At 39.0% G+C, this 19,684-nt stretch overlaps 1 protein-coding gene across 1 annotated transcript in view; it reads left to right on the forward strand.

Moving 5' to 3' along the window:
• Positions 1 to 19,684, forward strand: part of TRPC4 (transient receptor potential cation channel subfamily C member 4) — a 152,180-nt gene that overhangs the window by 61,019 nt on the left and 71,477 nt on the right. The gene's annotated exons all lie outside the window — the stretch shown is intronic.

Raw genomic sequence — 19,684 nt, forward strand, 5'->3', positions numbered from 1 at the left:
AGACATGACCCAATTGATCAGAACTTCAGCCCTCTCTCCAGTAGTTGTCCATCCTATCAAGTACAGCTAGAAAGGTACAAACTCCTCTCCTTTTCTCCCTGTCTTCTCTCAAAGGAGAAAATCATTACATACAGTCTCATGATAAATATGATACCTACTCTGCTTCCCCTTGCACTGCCTTGAGACATCTCTAGGAGGCAACTAGCCTCTTGCATATCTTTCTCATTTTAAGAAACTAGTGGAGACAGGATAACATAGTCCAGAAATTCTGATATTCCTAGGAATCTTCCAGGAAGAAAACCCTTAAAAATAGTTATAATATTGTATTCTATTTTAATCTATTTCAATTTTCATGTATTATAGGTACTGTATTAATGTATTTCAATGAATAGTATGTTGAAATGATTACAGCCCTTTCACAGCTAATGCATACAATATACTTTAATTACAGTATAGTGTACTTGCTATGGATAGAATTGCAGATAATAGGTAAAGAGTATAATTTTTGCTGATAAAATAACATGAATTCTATGCTTTTTTTGGTTATGGAAAGAAAGAAAGAAAGATAGTAGGTCTTTGTACAAATGTGTGTGTCTGCCTTTTCTTCTAGCAAGTAAAAGCAGAGCTCCCGTATAATGACAACAGATTTATGCCAGAGAAAGGGAAGAAAACTAGATCACTATGTTTGTCTTGTTTCATTATTTCTCAACTGATAGTGCAGATGAGAATACAATGTATGGGAATTTCTCAATGCAATGTACCAGGACCTGGAAGGATCAGTGCATGGCCCTGTGCCAAGCCAGTTAAACCACCTGTGTCTCCATTCTCCAGCCTCTATAGCAGAAGTTGCCATTTGCAGAGTGGAGTTCATCTCACTTGACAGTAGCCATCCAAAGCTGTGTCTCATCTCTCATCTGGCTGCCTGGGCTCCCCTTATCAATGGGGGGGGGGGAAAACCAGCAGATACCTGGAGAACAACTTATGCTGTCTTTCTCAATTATTTGTCTTAAGACAGCGTAAACGACTTTTTGGACTAGCTAGAGAGAGAGTATACAAATTTACCTTATACTAGGTGCCTAAATTTCAGGCTGTTTTTCAGACTTTCAGGACTACTTTTTGGTATATGCCACATCTACTGTGATGGAAACGCGTGAATACAAATAGTAAAACTTGTTTTAGGTGAGCTTCATGCTATAGCAGATGAAAGATAGTCTTACATTTTGGATGCATACTACAGTGTTAAATTAGCCACAAACTTCTTTCCTCCAAACTAGAAGTTAGCTCTGTGGGCTGGAGCTTAAGCGTGTTGTTTCAGTGCCAGACTCCACTGCTGGTATGACAAGTGCTGCTTCTCCTTCTCTTCCTTGGTTTCTCTGTTTGTACTTGCTGAGGGTCTTTCCATTACTGTAAAGCATGAAGAATAATCATGGATCGTTTGAACAGAGCCATCTCCTTTTGTGTCTGTCCAAGGCTAGGCTTGCCCATTGTCAATGCAAATATTGCTTGCAAGCCAGTGCTTGCAAAAAATGTTCTTTAGACAAATAGATTATTTACATGCGCATGCTGTTGTTTGCACTGGGGACCTCAACAACCATTAAGCTTCTGTGGGTGTCGTATGTGTACATAATCACATTGGTTCATTTTTAGGAATGGGTCATGCTGAAGAGAATGTAAATGTCGATTACATTTTTGCAGTAATGCTGCAATGAAGCAGATACAACTGTGCGTACTTAATATAATCAAAAGTACCTGCTGGCTCAGAAATCATTACAATAGGCTAAAGATATAAAATCTGGATGCTTAGAATTATATACTAAAATTTATATTTTCAGTGTTTAGACAGAAAGATATGTTTTTTCCCTGGAGAATCGAGTTCTTTTTGAAACTCTATTTCAACTTACAACTTGACTTTTTTGATTACTTTTATTTGTAGACATTTGCCGTATTGTTTAGATGATTCATTTTCAGACTCTGTGCTTTTAATAACATGGTATATTTGCCTGTTTGGTTTTCTGTCTTTGTATAAAGCTGGTCATGTGTGGTAAAATCCTGGCCCCTTGAAGTTAGCGGGAGTTTTGCCAATGATTCAGTGAGGTCAAGACTTCATCCTTCTGCTTTTTTTTTTCTGCCCCTGATGAAAAGTTATTCACAGAGGAGACAGATAATAAGGAATAAGAAAAATGCACGTGCTAAATACTGCCAAGCTCACAAATCAGTTTAGATTCCCAAATATTTCGTTAGTGATGAAAGTTATGAACATTCAAATACAGAAAAAAACCTGATACAACTCATGATTTACAAGTAAATGAACTTGCTCTCACTAATTTTTTTATATTCACAGGATAATATACCATGTATGATGCATAGCTAATTTCAGCTTCACCCTCATAAAATAGTGTAATTATATTTGTAAAACAAAAGAATTTTTAAGCATAGGATTTCCTACATAATTCAAGAGCTCATTGACAATGTCAGAATGCCAGAAGAAAATTTCCTCTTGTATCAACAGAAGCTACAATTCTTCAGGACAGCTGAAATGTATCTTTTGAAATAATTGATTCTTCTCCAAAATTTAATTCTTTTAACATTTCAATGTTTAAAAAGAAAAGGGGAAAAAGTGTAAAAAGATGTTAATGCTGACCAAGAATCAATGCATTTAGTTAAAATAATACATTTTTGCATTTTTTGAAAAGTTTCCCAACCAGTATCTTCAAAATTAGGAGGTGCTACTGAATCTTACTCTTCAGTACTTCCTTCTCAGAAAAAACCCAAACAAACCCCAACAACCCCCAAACCAAGTCAGATCTTGTTACAGCTATATCTAAACTCTCTAGTCTGCTGACCACTCAGCTATTGGGCTCTACCTAATATTCATACATGATATGCTTTTCACTTCAAAGACCACATGGGTTACAGTAGGTTTAAGCTAATTGGCAATATATGGATACATCTGGTGCCACCTGGTGACTACAGATGAGGCATGTGTGTATGTTTAACAGCTTTGAACTGTATTTGACTCCTTCTGCTACTCAGTTTGTGAGTGAGGTTTTTGTGGTATACAGTAATACAACTCAGGAAAAGGTTATTTTGTCACTTGCATTATATTTTCTACACTTTTTTAGCTGTACCAGCTGCTAGGGGACATGTAAAAGAGAATAACACAAATTAAGGTAAATGAGTTGAGGAAACTTGTCCAAGTACTTTTAAATTACCAGTTCTTCAAAGCCATATGTCCTGAATTATCTGCCAAGTCACTTGTTGCTTACCCTGATGGATAGTTGAATGCCAAATGAAGAGGGGAAAAAAAGCTGTTCTTTAAAATTTAGTATCTAAAGAAAACATTTTTATCTAGTTAAATTGCATGCAGCATCCACAGATGGGATGGGGGTTAGGTAGCATAAAAAAATGAGTAGAATACCTTTATCTAAATCACAGCATGCTATACTGCTTGAGGAACCCAGGCATCAATCTTTAGCTGGGTGGTTGACTGCCTAGATATTAATGTATATTCAGGGAAGACTGAAGCAGAGGTATAGCTGTCTTCTAAGGATGCTGCAAAGCACGTAAGTGAAGCTGAAGTCTCAGTTATTAAACTTCAATCTGTGTAGCATTGTATTAGCTGACAGTCTAGATTTAGGCCATGGGAACTTAACTGCAATGTTTACAGGCATTGCCTGGCTAGCAAAAGCACATGGTAGTGCTTTTATGCCTCCCTGTTCACTATTAGAAGTTGATCTTGTGATGCTGTGGGTATTTTTATAGGTGGACACCGCAGGGACAGCGTTCTGCAGATGTCTGAAAAAAAAATACTGTACTAAGGCCAGACTGGCATTTGCAAACCTAAGTGAATTGCTAGAGGAGGGAGAACTTCAGGACAGGAAGGGAAGTGATCACAGTGACATGTCCCTGGTTCACTCCTGTGCTGTGGAAGTCAATGTGAAAACACTGCTGGGCATGGTGGGAGGGTCATGGTAAGAAGGTGGAAGCTGGCAGACTCCAGCCCCTGCAGCTTTCTTCCAGTCAGTTTGGAACCAAAAAGTTAGTAGCCATCAAGGCAGTTTGGGAGGTAAATCTCCTGTATAGCAGGTTGCTCGGCCTGTGGGTGCTTTGGATGCACAGATCAAATGTCACCCTTACACTGTCTTCCCCAGAGGTGCTGTGTCCTCAGTGAGACTTCTATCCCTGTCTCCTGTCCACTGTCCAGACAGGTTTCTCTATTAACAGGAAGATCTTTCTGCCTGTAGTGCATCAATTCCTTGTACAGCACCTCTGCATTTTCAGGGTGTCCTAGCAAGGTACATGATATCTAAATTTTTCTCATGTTTGGTCAAAATTAGCAGAATAGCCAATGCATAACAGTCAGTGCATACTTTCTGATGCCCTGGCTTAGGAAACCTTTGTAAGAATTGTTTCAATTAACTCCACGTCTGCAAGAATGCTGTGAAACATGCATTTCATTTCAGCTTGACTCCTCTCTCCTTTTGTGTGCTGTGCTGTCACACCACGTGCAGAGAAAAGAAGAAATTGCTGGCAGTAAGAAGCTGAAAAAAGATTATATGCACCTCCTGCAACTTTCACAGCCTTTTTGCTCTCCTGGGACAACCAGTAAAATCGCATGATAAACTACTTTATGCAAAATCCCTGTCTTCTACTTATTGTGCTAAGAAATGTTACACATGTTGAATTTCTCCATCTCATACTTGCAACTTCTGTTTCTGCGGCTTGCTCACCCCCCCAGATTCAGTTGCGGTCCCCGCCAGTCAAAGTCGAACCAGGAAGCCAGGCCTCAGCTTCTTCAATGTGTTGGCCTGTAAAAATGCAAGTCCATGGCATAGATAGTTTTTTTTGGTTTTGTTTTTTTTTTTTAATTGGTTTTAATGGATTTTCCTGACAGTGTCTCAAAGACCCAAGAAAGGATAAGTTCAATATGTTGTCTAAATTGGGGGGAAAAATATATTTATTAGAACAGACAAAACTCAAACCTCTGAAACCTAAAATGTACAGATAGACTGAAAGATGCAGCATATTCCTTGGTGAAAAGCCAAGGAATACCCAGAGATAGGGTGTAAGAGTCTGGCAAGTGGTTAGGAAGTGGTAGAAGATACCGATGCCTGAATTAGCATCTCAGCACCTTCATGAACTTTTCCTGCCTTTTCAAGGCTAGAAGTTAGTTAAGATGGAGATAATCACAGCAGGGATTGTCAATGCTACCTGGTTACAGGGGTCCTGTAAATGTCCACCTACCCCAAAGTAACATACACTCACTTTGTAAAGTCCTCTTCCACCATCCCAATTCTCACCATAGTTCACGTGCAAACAAAACTGGTTAGCTACCATTTCGGTTGCACTCAGAGCTATGGATTCAAGTTTCTGATTTCACTACCAGGTTCTGAGACTCCCTCAGGAAGAGCATAAGGATAATTAACCATTTTGCCTCTAGACAGACTGAACAACCCTTCTTCATGAACATTTAAGGGCCTTTTTAGTAGTCTCTCTGGTCAAGGTAGGCTTTACAACTGGGATATTGATGCATTTAGCTGATTGATAATTATTTGGAGTATGGGAAGGTAGAACAGAAGAGGAAGTGTTGACAATGCAAGTTGTCTTTCGCTTGAATCTACTGCATGCAAGTCTCGTCAGAATGAACAATGATTGATCTTATGCCAAAATGTCTCAACATCTGACTCTTTTTAGCAGCGTTGACATGTAGTTTTGGAGAGAATGAAAGAATGTAGGGGAACAGCCAGGAGGAGGGAATGGTCCTGTGTGAGGATGTGTCAAGGATGTTGTACAGTAGTTTCTAGGCCACTGGGCCAGGCTGCTACATGGATGTTCAGGCACTCACCTAAGCTATCTGGGAAGGGATACAGACAGCAAGGCTAGACAGCTTTGCAGGAAAAAAGCCTTCAGTCCGGCAGCATTCCCAGAAACAGATAAAAAGTCTAAAGGTGAAAAGTCAGGAAACAGCATGAAAGCGGCACAGAGCCTGAAGAGTCATTTTCCATTCCTGAAATGCTGGCAGCATAGATTCTGCTCTTCTGACAGACGTCCTATCAGGTCTGACAGAGCTCCTGTCTCCTAGGTAATTCCCCAGTGTGTGGCTTCATCACATGCTCTGTTGCTTTCATGTCTCTTAGTATCTTTGGACTTCTTGAAATTGCCCTTTGAGGAGTCCCAGGGTCCTGAGATGAAGCCAGTGCTCTTCTGTGGAGCTGCGCTCATAGCCCAGCTTCAGTCTCAGTCAGGCTCCTCTTAGTAAGTGCAGGGCATTTAGTTGGCTTCGGTCCATTATTTTCCTTCCAAGCCTCATGGGATGCCATCATTTTCCCAGCCCTTCATTGCCCCACAACCCAACGGTGTACATGGGGAAGTTGCTGTGTCGGGGTTGTACCTCCTCCTGGTAGCAGTGTGGGTCATCATGGAGAAGACCAGGGAAAGTATACAGGTTGTAGGCCCAGCACACCTGCAGTGGACCTTCAAGTACAAAGATGTTGGACCTTTTGTTTTAAGATGTTATTTTGAATGTTCACGTAGTTACCAAACTGGGACTTGTATTGGTGAAACAGGGGCAGAAAGAAAGAAAAGATTTTATGAGTACTGCATGATGCCTTGTAGTTTTTCTTATCTAAAACTCTTTCTCCAGTAACTTTGGAAAATATCAGTCACAATCACTTGCGTAATGCTCTTTGTCTGTTGAGATTAAAACATCAATTTTGTTTTGAAAATGTCTCCCACAGAAGTTCATGAACTAAGTGCCTTTTTTGAATGTTCTGATTAATGACAGTCTAGCTAGTAATGAGTATGGAGGAGGCAATGCAAAGCTATTTTGTCGGGCTTGAAGTACACAGTCTTGAAGTGGAATGTGAGGGCACAAAGTTGGTTCTTCCCACTCCTAGCTGCATGAGTGGGTAGCTGAGTATTTTTTTCCCAGTGGCATCTGATTAATTAGAATTTTCTGGCAGGTTTTAACATACTGATAGAGAGATATGAACGGGGGAGAGGCTGTGTAGGGGATATTTCAGTTTACTGATGAAATAGATGTAGTAGCCTATCCACATGTTCAGTCTTTCATATAATCATTTGGGCATGTGAAAACACATAGCTTTTAAGAAAAGGTGTACCATAAGGTGGAGATGACTAACGGCATATGAGATGGAGATATGGATTTACAAAATATTGTTCTTTGATTTTTTTTTTTTGAGGGATGCTGACTATTTTCAAGTTCAAAAAAAGCTTCACATAAGTGTCATTATGTCTTGGCAATAAACCCAAACTGCCTGTGTTTATATGCATCGGAGGTAGGGTGGGTGACTGTGTAGAAAAACCTGTGACAATTACTGAAGAAAGACTCCAGAAGCTGGAATGCTGGTGCCATCAAATAGTGGTGCTAGCAACTTCAATATTGAGATAGGCAATGTGTACTACAATATGCACCCATCACCTTGTAACAAATGCTAAATCATAATATTCCAAAGTTGAAGCAGTGCCAAAATATGTGGAAACATGATAGTGTCTTGACCTGTACAAAATGATGAGCCATTTTTTATTGGCAACATAAAAAAAAAATCTGACTAGCAGAATCCTTACAGATAGATTCCTGGCAGGTAGGCTCATTGATGATGACTTACACCAGCTGTGAATCTAGTCCTCCATTTTAGCAGTTTGCAGAAGTTCAGAAAATATTGATAATGACAAATACAGATTTAGTTTAAAGACAATTGGTGAACCAAACTTCTACCTAAACTTTAAATGTTATAGATTCAGAAAGATTAAGCGCTTTTCTGTCATTATTTGCTGGCTTTTTCACACTTCTTTTCAGCTCATGCTGGAAATGAAAACACTTTTCTATCATGAGGAGATGAGTGCAGATTAGCAATAAACATTTGAAGATCTAAAATAAATCAAAATCTTTAGAAAAATCTAAAATAACTCTAAATCATTAGAAGGTTAATGCAAAAATGAGGTCTTTGGAAAAGTCAGATTTCTCCTCAGGAAGTCAGATTTTTGGTGCTGATTTCTTTTCCCTTCTTTTTATATTTGTTGAGCCCAAGTTTACAATCAGAATAGGGAGAGCATGCAAATAAAAAAAAGTAAATGTCCAAAATCTCTGCCTTTTATGATCAGTGGTCCTATACTGTCATCTTCGTAAGCCTGCATGCTTGGAATCCTTTTTGCCAAACCTACCTGCTTTCACTTCCTGACAACTCAACAACTGCAAAGACAGTTTCAGCTAAAGATTTTAACAGCCTTTCAGTGCTTGAAAGCAGGTTAAGAATCAGTTCTGAAGCCAGTAGTATAAATCTATTAAGAAGACCAAGAGATTCAACAAATAGAACCATGTTTGACTGAGGTAGTCTTGTCTTCTAAAGTCTAGAAATGCCCGTAGCCAATTATCTTTACATTTGGCTATGCAGTTTAACTTATGAAGTTAACAAGTTTGTAAACATTAAAGGAGCAATATAAACAAACCAGTATCTCCTCTGCCTAGAGCAGCCTCTGGGGACAGTTAATGATTTTGCCCTTGATAAAACAGATTGAGAAGATCTGCTCTATATATGTATGTAAGGGGTGGGACTCAGCTCCTGATTCAGATGCCTGAAGTTGAATGCAATGTAGTGGTAGAGGCAGGGGTCTATGCAGAGGTGTCTCCTGTGTCAGGGCACCCTGCCTGTCCTCCATCTACGCTGCACAGCGGTGAGACCCTCCAGTAGGTCTTGTGTAGATCGCTCTGATTCTCTAGGGTACCTTAAATAGTACTAGATGCCTATGTCTAGGTACCCGAATCACTCCTTTAGTGCTCACATATAAGCCAGATATCAGAGCTCCCAATAAGGTCAATGAAGAGCTAGATGGTCTGCTGACCAAATGCAAGTGTCTACTGTAAGCTAAGAAAAATAGTTCTCTGGACTCTACTGACTACATCAACCAGGGGCCCAGCTCCGAGGCTCACGTGTAGTGGATAAGTGAAACGTGAGGCATCCTAGTATACCTGTGAGACATATGTGGGCATGGCAGTTATGACACAGGACCTGTGCGAGACCTGTGCCTGTGTGGGGTGGTGGCTGGAGATCACACAGGACACCTGGAGGTATCTGAAACAGCACTAGGCACTTCCACGGGGACAATTGAGATGAACCCTAGATTTGCACTGGGTATAACAGGAGCTTAAAAACCTAATTCACATAGAGAGCCTATAATTAGGTGTTTAAATCTGGAGATAAATCCCATCCTGTTGGTTCATCTACAACATATCCTCTCTCTGACCATGTCCAATGCAGAAACCCAGGAAGGATTTTAGGAACAGAACCACCAGAGCCCTATTGTTGAAAGAAGCTCTTTCAAAGGCACAGAAGGTCCTGATGGGCACAAACTTTCAGGCAATACAATGCTGCAAAGTGGTCCACTGAAAAATATTTTCAAAGTTCTTCCTTGTCTGTGAGACACTGTGCTGAAATGCAGTTACCTGGAACTTGATTGTGGAGATACCTCTTAAAGAAGTTGTATGCAAGGAAGAGTAGAATTTGAAAGACTTTTTCAAAGCGAACATCAGTCTTTGAGGGTCAAACATGCAATCATACCTATTGATCTTTAAAATTAATTGCTTTCCAAACCTTCAGCCATGGGAAGAACCTATGAAAATTTAAAAAACCCCACATGCTACTGTCGAGAAACTTGCTCATGTATGGCCCTCAACACTCCACCATCAACTTTGCTCATCATCCCTTGTCAAATTGTTCTGTAAGCAGTGAAATTTATGAAACATGGTTTCCACACAGCTATGTGCATCATGATTGAATTTCCTCTGGTTTGAATGTTATGAATGTTTATGAAAGCTTTTTAAGAGGATGATGCACTCGTAATACCCTCTTTTTGTATGGGTTCCCTGGTATCTAGTAATATAGTTGAGCTCACACTCCAGAATTTTTTTCAGATCTCAATCATCCATCTCTTTTAGGAAACTTGTAGGAATTTAGTCTCTCTAATATTCCTTCCTGTTAACATCCAGCTGGAACAGCCCAACAAATTCAAAAGTCACAATGGGGTGACTGACAGAGTCCATGAACATGATTAGAGAGGCTTACTTTTCTTAGGAGACCACCAGTTTAGCCTGTCAATTTACCAACTGTTCTCTGGATAGAGGATATGCACGTCACATACTGTGCTGACAGAAGTGTTTTAATTGTCCTTTATGCCAGTGCCAGGATCCGTATCTTCACCCCAGACTGGCAGGAGGCAAAATTATTTCCCCTTTCAATTCAGCTACTAAAACATTACTCAGGGTTGGTAATAAAATATTATCTAAGTTTGCAGGCTTGTCACAATGTGTGAGGCCTTCCGGCAGGAAAAACGGAAACCTGAAATATATACCCTCAAAGCCTTACATTCCATATTGTGTACTGCTGAGATGCTGCTGAATATCTGCAGAAAATGCAAAAAAGTCTGCCACCATTTTATTTGCTACCAACTAGCTTTATGACATCAACTGTAAGTACAAACAAGCCAGCTGACAAGGTTAAATTTCTCTTTCCTGCTCATTTAAACCTCTGCTTATTAAGCAGCTGTTACTACCATGCACCGAACTGAGTAAAAATATACTTACATAAGCTCAAAGTAAAAAACTTTCCATATCCTATAGCACGTTAGGACTACATCTTTACCCATTCATTACTAGGATGCACCATGTCTGTAAGATGTGTACGGATCAAGATCTGCAATCAAATCAGTAAGCTCAAAAGGAATATAACACTAACATAAGACTAACCTGAAACAAGGAGAACTCACAGTATTAAAGGATTTGAACCAATCCATTCCCCTTGGCACAAGTTTCAAAAGCTTCTTTCTAGCAATGTACCCTTAAATACCTCTAACTAACTATTCTGCTCCTGGTCTCTCCCTGAATAGAACAAGTTATTAATAATGCATGCCTCTCCCATTTCTCCTTTGATCTCTTTGCAGTAGAAATTCAAATGGAAATTTGTTATTTCTAGCAATCTTCTATTGTTTACCACTACATCTTTCCAAAACCTCATAAGCAGTAGGATTGTTCAATTGATTCTTGCATGCAGGGAGGATCTTAAAGTGTCTATCATTAAGGAATTGAACACAGCTGAGAATATCATTAATCTGTAGTAAAATTCAATTGTGTATCCATTGCCTCTCAAAGGAACTTCCATTTTTCACTCACAGCGTGTCCTAGTGTAGTTGTGTGAGCCTTGGTCTCCTCTGTCTACTTCTGAAACAAGTTCTGGTTTGCATCTGTGAAGTATGGAAAACTTATAGCATGGTTCAAAAACTAGAGCTGCTGCTAAATAACAAACCACTGAATAACGTACCAGGAATAATGTAGTTATGAAACAGCTTACTATGACATTTCTTTGCATCCTCTGCAGATTTATGGGGTTTCTATGTCCCTGCCATACTCTTTTGTATTCCTTTCTCATAATATTTTGAAAATATATAAAACATTTTTCTTTAAGTGTTTTGAAAATTTGTGATTCCCACTTTGTTCTTTGAAAGTATAACCCTTTTAATTTTCTCAGACACAAAATTTACTTACCAGCCATGAAGATATCTCAAATTACTTTGCAATGCTAAATAGTTACACTCAGCTGTAAAGAAGTTTAGCTTCCCTCTGAGGCGCTCATATCTCCTAAACAGTTTGTTGATACCTAGAGAGGCCACCAATCTGTTATTTTTCTTTCTCTAAAAGCTGCTTTTCAAAAACCATCTTTCTCATTCCTTAGCCAGTGGAACGCCTTTTCTTGTTTCTAGATCCATGAAGCTCAGGGAAAAACAAAGGATCCAGCTCAGATTCTAAGAACTCCTTTTTGCTAACATCTCTGTCAAGACCTCACTGGAGAAGCAAGCCAATTTCCTCCAATGTCCCCAGCTAACTATTGGTGCCATTTCGGGAGAAGGCAAAAACCAGGGAAAAGCAAGAGCTTTTCCACATTTTTCTAATCAGACCAGAGACATGGGTTGTCAGGAAATGGAATGTCAGACATAAACTTCACTAAAATGATTTTGCCTTTATGAACCATTCTGTGTTTTAGAGAAGTGTCTATGCATCCATTTACAAACATTCAGTTGGGAAGGACCCCACTAGGTCTACTTTGAACATTCAGGAAGTTTCAATATTGGCTTTGCTCATCATGCAAACTTTGAGAGAGACATATATGAGCTTTATTATGATGGGACAGAAATAATTGAAGCTCTCCTTTAATCATTTCCATAATAAGATCTTTTTTCTTTCTTAGCTCTCATATTTTTGCAAAGCATTTTCATTATCTTCTTTCACTGTCCCTGAGTGAAACCACCACTGTTTGCTTGTCATTTTTCATTATGAGCACTCAAGCAATGCCCAGAATTCTTAATTTAAAAAGTCCTCTACCTAGTTTCAAAAAGATAAATGGTGAGAGAGCAGGTATGAGTTTCAGAGCTGGAAACAAATTCAAAATATCCTGGCAGTCTTTTATTGCGTGTCTACTTTTAAGTCGTTCCCCACTCTTGCTGAAGCTTTTGACATTGACTGAGGGAAGGGCATATCCATCCACTAGTCATGCTCACAGGAAAACATTAATTGAAAATGACCACTTTTGTGCATTTTGGATCAGCTACCAGAGATACAGAGAGGAGAAAAAAAAAGAGAAATAAAATGCTGAAGCGTGTTGTCATCAGTCACACCCAAAAATTGCATGTCCCAAATCTATCAAATCAAGTATCTTTTCCTCTGATTCTGTCTGGAAACTGTTATAAATTCACTTTACAGCATTTCCTTTCCATTCTCTCTTCTCCTTTTTCAAATAAAAGAAATCTATTCTTTCTCACAGCAGGGAGAATCCTGAGAAAAATAATCAAACGTTCTGCTTCTAAGCACCTAGAAGAAAACATAGACATGAATAGCAGCCTACCAGGATTTGTCAAGAAGAACTCTTGTCATAACAATATAGTTTTCATTCATCACCAGATAGTAAGCTCTGTATGTTGGGGAAAAGCAGTATGTACATATCATAGAGCTTGAGTTTTGTAAGATTTCATAAACTGTCACCCAAAATACAGTCTAGGAAAACCACACTCAAGAGTAGTTGCCAGCAGTACTTGGTGAAACAGGATGAATGAATCAGCGGGATGAAATGAGCAATTCTGCAGGGGTCTATCCCAATCAGTATATTCATTCCTGACATTTAAGATGAAAGACAGGGTATATTAGATCTGTAGGCAGCACAAAGCTGGGGAGATCACAAGGCTGTTGCAGGACACAATTAAAATTCAGGGTGATTTGGGCAAACAAGAGAAATTATTTCCATAAAATATAAAACACTAAGAAAAAGTGTAAGGTTCTAAGTAGAGCAGAAATAATCAACCAAGTATATATTGGAATTGAAAACTATTAAGATAACAGTTCTGCAGGGGGGATTACAACAAGACTAATAGAAAAAGACTGGACAATATCATATTACTGTGCAAAAGCCAGTATCATCATATTTGGTCACATCAGGATGAGCACAGATGATAAAATATACGTGCATTTGTCCTCTGTTATACTCAGAAGCAGTAAGGAATGTGCAGAAAGAAATAAGAAAGTTCAGAAAATTAGAAAATATTCCCCATAAGGAAAGTCTGAAGGAATGAGTGTTTAAAAGAGAAAACTGAAACTATAGTAAAGAAATAATGTATTCTCTGTATCCACATTTTATAGAACAAGACATTATAGGCTTAAACTACACAAAGGTAAAACAAATCAAGTATCAGAAACGTAGTCTGGAAGTGGTGCAACATATCCACCCACCACTGCAGGACTCTAAGAACAGATTGGTCAAATGTCTGTGGGGATTGATCTAGGTGTAGTTATCATACTTTAGGTTCAAGGGGGCAAACAAGACCTTCTGACAAATTCCTTCCTGCTGTCCAGTGCTCCTATTGCTGAATCCTTCTACACTGTTTGGCTTGAATGTTCTGCAGATGTGTTAAGTATATACTGTTATTTGTATCATGCGGTTATGCAAGTCATCCTCATTGTTTAGAAAAGCAATGTTGGTTTCAGAGAATTACTAAATGCTAATGTAATTCTTTTTCTTAATATGTAACATTAATGCCTTTTGTGCAATGTGGCTGGCACAGAGGCTGGAAGTCATCAGTCCATGCTGTGACTATTGTGACACACAAAATTGATTCAGCTGTAATAGGATGAGCATGAAAAAGCATTAGAAAACTATAGGCTCACATCTTAGGGTGGGTTAAGTGTAACTGATAAAAAAAAGATAAAAACTATGAGGTTTTGAAAACTCAGCTTCTACTTGGAAAAAACAGAATGAAAATAACTCAAACTTGTAAATTTAGCTTTGCAAAATTCCCATATACACAAAAAGGCAAGCACTGAAGCCTCCTTAAATGTGACAGGGATTTTGTATTAGCTATGGCAACATCCCTGTTCCTTGTCATGTCCCAGCAAAGCTGGAAGTAAATTTTCAGCAACATAAATGGACATGATATTGCATAACACACTATTCTAACTGGGGGGAGGTTATCCTTTCCTAACACATTAGCAGCAAATAGGGACATTTAGGCCTAATCCTTGGAAATACTGTGTACATGTGGTGTACATGTGACATGTGGTGTACACTGAGAAGGTCTTGCAAGGAGGCAAAAATGGCAGCTCCTTGCCTTACCAATAGGAGATAGATAAAAAGCAGACTCCTAGAGGTAACACGTTCAGCATTAACTGTTCATACCTTCTCATAAACCCTGGAAAATTGGCCAGAATGACAAAGCCAGTACTTTGGAAAAATACCCATCTTGTATCTTAGCGGTGCAGGTTAGGAGGCATGAACTACAGTTAGCTGTGGGTTAGTATTAGCATGAGGTAGCACAGCCATCCAATTTTGAGTGAGTTCAGCATATGGCTTGTGTCTGCTGAATAAGTTCTGCTGGGCTGTATGCTAAGGGGAGTGTTTACCTTACCCAACTTTAGCTATCTAAAATTAGATACCTGTTTTGGGTTGCTTATCAAAGCTTCTCGCTGTTAGACACCTTTCTTGGCTGACTTGAAATACCGTAGGGATATTTTATAAAATTAATAGTCATAATTGTCATAATAAAATAGTATAATCACAATAATTTAATCTGATGTTGGAGGATTGGTCCTTCTTGTTGTTAAATTATAGGCAAATTTTGGAAAAAATTAAGGTTTAAAAATAAATAAAAAAAAAATCCAGAATCTTTTGTTCAAAAATGTCCACACAAAAATATCTGGTTTTTTAATTATTATTTTTTGCTATATCTTCCTGGCATTAATTCATAACTGGAATTACATCCTGGGTTGATAAAACATTTGCTCAAAAAAGTATACCCAACTGGGAAAAGAAGCAGAAAGAGATGGTCTGCCTAGGCAACCTAGACTTACTGGCAGAGCTAGTAACAAAACCCAAGTCCTGAGGTCCAGATAAGTTGTCCAGCTGTTATTGCCTTAAGTCATATTTATGTGCTTTCTTCCCCTCAAGGAATCCCCCACTTTTTCCATTCATAACATAATTTGGAATCTCACAAAAGATATTTCCATCTCAGAGCTGCAGCCCAAAAAAACCTTCCCACCACAAAGTCTCAACTTGTGGTTAGGATTTCATTTTTGGCTAGTCAGTCCCTTTATTTTGCTGTAAACCACATCCTATAATTTAGCACAAGAGGGATGTTTTATGGCCTTATGTGTCTAGCGTTAGAATTTTAATTGGAGGTCTTACTATATTTTATATAAGAACCAATATTATAATTTTTAAGCACACTTTATTTAAGAGTCAATATTTTATTTAAGACCCCAAAAGATAAGCATCACTTAATCTCAAATATTTGCTTTCTTATTTTTATCATCTCTGTTGCTTGTGGTTAGACTCCAGAGAAAAGAGATCTGGAAGATGAGCATTAAACACCTTGACAGCGTTGAGCTGAACTGGGGGTGTGAAAATGTTGAAGTACACAATTTCTGGTGAAATTTTATCTGCTGAACTTACACAGGCAGCATTTCAGATGTTTAATTAGTATTCAGAGTGTGCATTCTTAAGAGGTTACAGTATCTCTAAAAAATTTCATTGCACATTCATACATTTACATTTAGTCCTCAGACTGTTGTCAGTTAACTTCCAGCGCCGTAGAGCAAGGGTGAGGTTTTGTGGATACATCCGTTTCCTACAAAAAGAATAGACATGGAGACAGAATATTATAAAAGGAAAGAAAATACTGCAGTAGCACATTAAGAGTGTGGTACTTACCTGTAGGAAATGTAATGAGTCCAAGGACAATAAACAAGTTGAACCCTTTCCAAGGAGGCCAAGGAAGCTGCCTATGGAAAGCAGAAAATGACAATATACCAGACAGGTGTTGCATGGCTAGCGTCAACCACGCTGCTCTGAAATGATGCTGTCCCTGCCTTCAGTGGTGTGACAACTGAATTCAAATTATCTTGAAGTTACACCTTCAAGTCATTCAAGTTATCTGGTAGTTCATGAGTGACTTTGTGCATGTGAAAGAAGTTGGGGTAGGAGGATCTTTTGAATCCTTCCTGGTGGACTTAGTTCTACTATCATAATCAGGATGTGTTTCAGCTGATAAAATAATATGAAACCAAAGAAGAGAACTCAGCAAACCAGAACGTAAATCAGAAAACTGTATATGCATAGGGATATGCTGTGGGCTGTACTGAAATGTAGAGTTCAGCATTTTCATGGTGTTTGGGTGATGACAGCTATAGAGCAATAGTGCTGAAGCAACTGATGAGCTTGATGACACACCTTTATAATATTAATTTCCTTATATAATGTGGTACTGTATAAAATGACATATGTATTAACCTTGTTATCTGTCATACATCCTTTTTTTTTGTTGTTTGCTTTAGGTTTTTCCTCCAATCATGCTGTCATGATTGACATGACTCAGAAATTTATTCACCTAACTACTTGCGGCCATTACAGGATTCGTTCTCCTTTACAAGCAAAAGGCAAAATATTTGTAAATAAATAAGCAAAGACAAGAACCAGGCAAGCTATCCATTTGCCCAAGGAAATAGGTTGCTGCATGTAGATTCTGAGCTCTTGCACTTAAGGAGGAGGTAAATGGGCACTGCGGTTTTCAGTCTCCCTGTTGAGATACTGCAGTAATGAGAGCCATTATGAGAAATCTAGGTGGAGAAATGGACACATCTGGGGTTTCCGTTCCTCCTTTTCCAAACTGACTGTTATCTTTTTCTATTTCCTGGGTATCTAAGGGATCATCAGCAATTGGTCTCTATTCTAATGTCATAGGGACAGAAAATGTCTCAGACCTAACTGGCATTAATTTAGCCTAGATTTCTCTTTCTGTTTTAACAAAGGGGCTTCTCTTCACACAGACCATACAGGGAACTTAAACACATATTGAAGAGGGCTGTTCCACTTAGTATCTAAAAAAAATTGTTAGATATCCAAGTCAGACTGACTCATTCCCACTTACAGTAAGTGCAGGGTAAAGGAATACAATGAAAAATCTCATGTCCTTGAGCACTGAAGTGTACAGACTTTGAACGATACTTTCTTCTTTTCTTTTTGCCTACTCATCCCCATACAGATATGCATACAAGTATACACAATCACCAAACTGCTTAGCTGAGTCCTATAAATAGGGTTGAAGTAGAAAATTTTCAACAAAATGTAAGGAGGCAAAAATCACTTGACCGTTCCAAGTTTAAGCAGCCTCACAATTGACACATTAGCTCCGAAGTGTATAATATAGTTACACCACTGCTAAGTTTTGGGAAGTCACAGTCAGTGACTGTAAGATCTGGTTGCTTCCCATCCTCCCAGGATTTAAGGAAGATTCGTATGTTCTCTGTGAGTGTTCTGTCAAAGCTTTAGATTGTGTGGCTAATATCAATGTGTGCGGGTTATTTGTTTTGGCTTCTTTAAAGAGAATTATTTTGCAGTAGTTTGAAAGTAAAATTCATAAGTCTTGTGGCTTCAAAGCAAGTACTCTGGGTCAACAGTTAAATGCTGAAATATTCCGAGTGCCATGAGAGCACTCAGAACTTCAAAAGATAAGTACTTCATTATGTTGCAGATGAGGGAATAATTTGACCTTACTGCTTTGGCATTCTGTATATCTTTGGCTTAAATGAGTAGGAAATCTTAAAATAGGAGGTAAAGGGTCAGAGGTTAAACTCATGCTGTAATTACAATTGCAGTCTTAGGGTTTGCTCTTTAAGTTTAACTGTTTCTGTAAGCTAAGGCTGAAATTATTTAATACACACTTCTATATTTAGGTAAATTCTGATGGTATGAATTCCAAAATGTGTGCGTTAGCCTTATAGCTGAGTTACCTTAAGATGAAAGGTTTTGATAAGCTACGAGAAAAACAAGAAGCTTTTGAGTTAATGGACCCCATGTACAAGTCAATCATTATAATGCCATGCTGTTTGAAGCCATGCCTGTTAATTTTTCAGAGAAGACTGCGGTTAATGACATGTTCAGATAGCCTTCAGTTCTGGTGGGCTTGAAGCAAATACTAGTTTAGTACTGTCAGAAAGTAGAAAGATAATGACATGCTAAATGACAGAGGAATACTGAGCAGTCAGTTTTGAGTTATAGCTTTGTATCCTTGAGTTTTCTGCCCTTGCAGCTCTCTCTTCTACTCCCTGGTACCCTAACCCTGGGGCCAAGAGGGAGTCTCACTAGTTGTGGTGGACACTGTCAGAGCACAATACAACCCTTGCTATATACCTTTTTCAGACCTATGCTAGCCCAAAATCGCACTTCTAGTAATGCAAATTTTGAGCCTCTACTGCCATTTTCATCTCTTTCTAAGCCTCAAAAGCATTGGCCACAGTTGCAATTGAGAGAGCAGGAAAAGTGTGTGTATGCACACGTGCTATTTTTTTCTGTATAATATGTAAATAAAAGAGAAGATAAATTTAAGACTACAATAACCAGTGACGTTTGGGGTTGGAAATGGGTCTCATTTTCCCCACTGACACCATAGACAGGTGAGAAAACAAGCCCCAGTCCATACTGGGCAGGAATAATGAAACGATCTGGGCATGTGGGCATCCCTGGGTGGGCTCTGCATAGTGTTCAGCCTGGAGGTGACAGATGACCCAGAGGTGTCCTGGAAGAGACCTGACAAAGCAGTGTGAACACAGCCAGAGAGTCCTCTGAGAAGACATATGCCCAGGTTGTGTTTCTTGTCCCAACCACAGCTGAGATCGAGCACAGTACACAGACCTTCCACTTGTTCTTGTACCCAAGTGTGCCCCCATCCATATGTACCTTCAGTATATTCTCAGCTTGGTTCCTTACCTCCTGAGTAATTTTAAACCCATATTTCTGTGTATGCCTGTGTCATGGCTTAAGCCCAGCCAGCAACAAAGCACCATGAGGCTGCTCGCTCACTCCTCCCCGCCAGTGGGATGGGAAGGAGAAAATATGATGAAAGGCTCGTGGGTCGAGATGAAGACAGGGAGGGATCACTCACCACTTATGGTCACAGGTGAAAAACAGATTCAACTTGGGGAAAAAAACCAAAATCAATTTAACTTCTTACTAATCTAATCAAAACAGGATAATGAAAAGTAAACCCAAGTCTTAGAACATCTTCCCCCCCACCCCTCCCTCCTTCCCACATCAACCCCATTCCCGGTTTTCTCTCCCTCCTCCCCCCCAGCAGC

The sequence above is a fragment of the Haliaeetus albicilla genome, chromosome 20 (assembly GCF_947461875.1).
Source record: "Haliaeetus albicilla chromosome 20, bHalAlb1.1, whole genome shotgun sequence".
Classification (NCBI taxonomy): Eukaryota; Metazoa; Chordata; class Aves; order Accipitriformes; family Accipitridae; genus Haliaeetus; species Haliaeetus albicilla.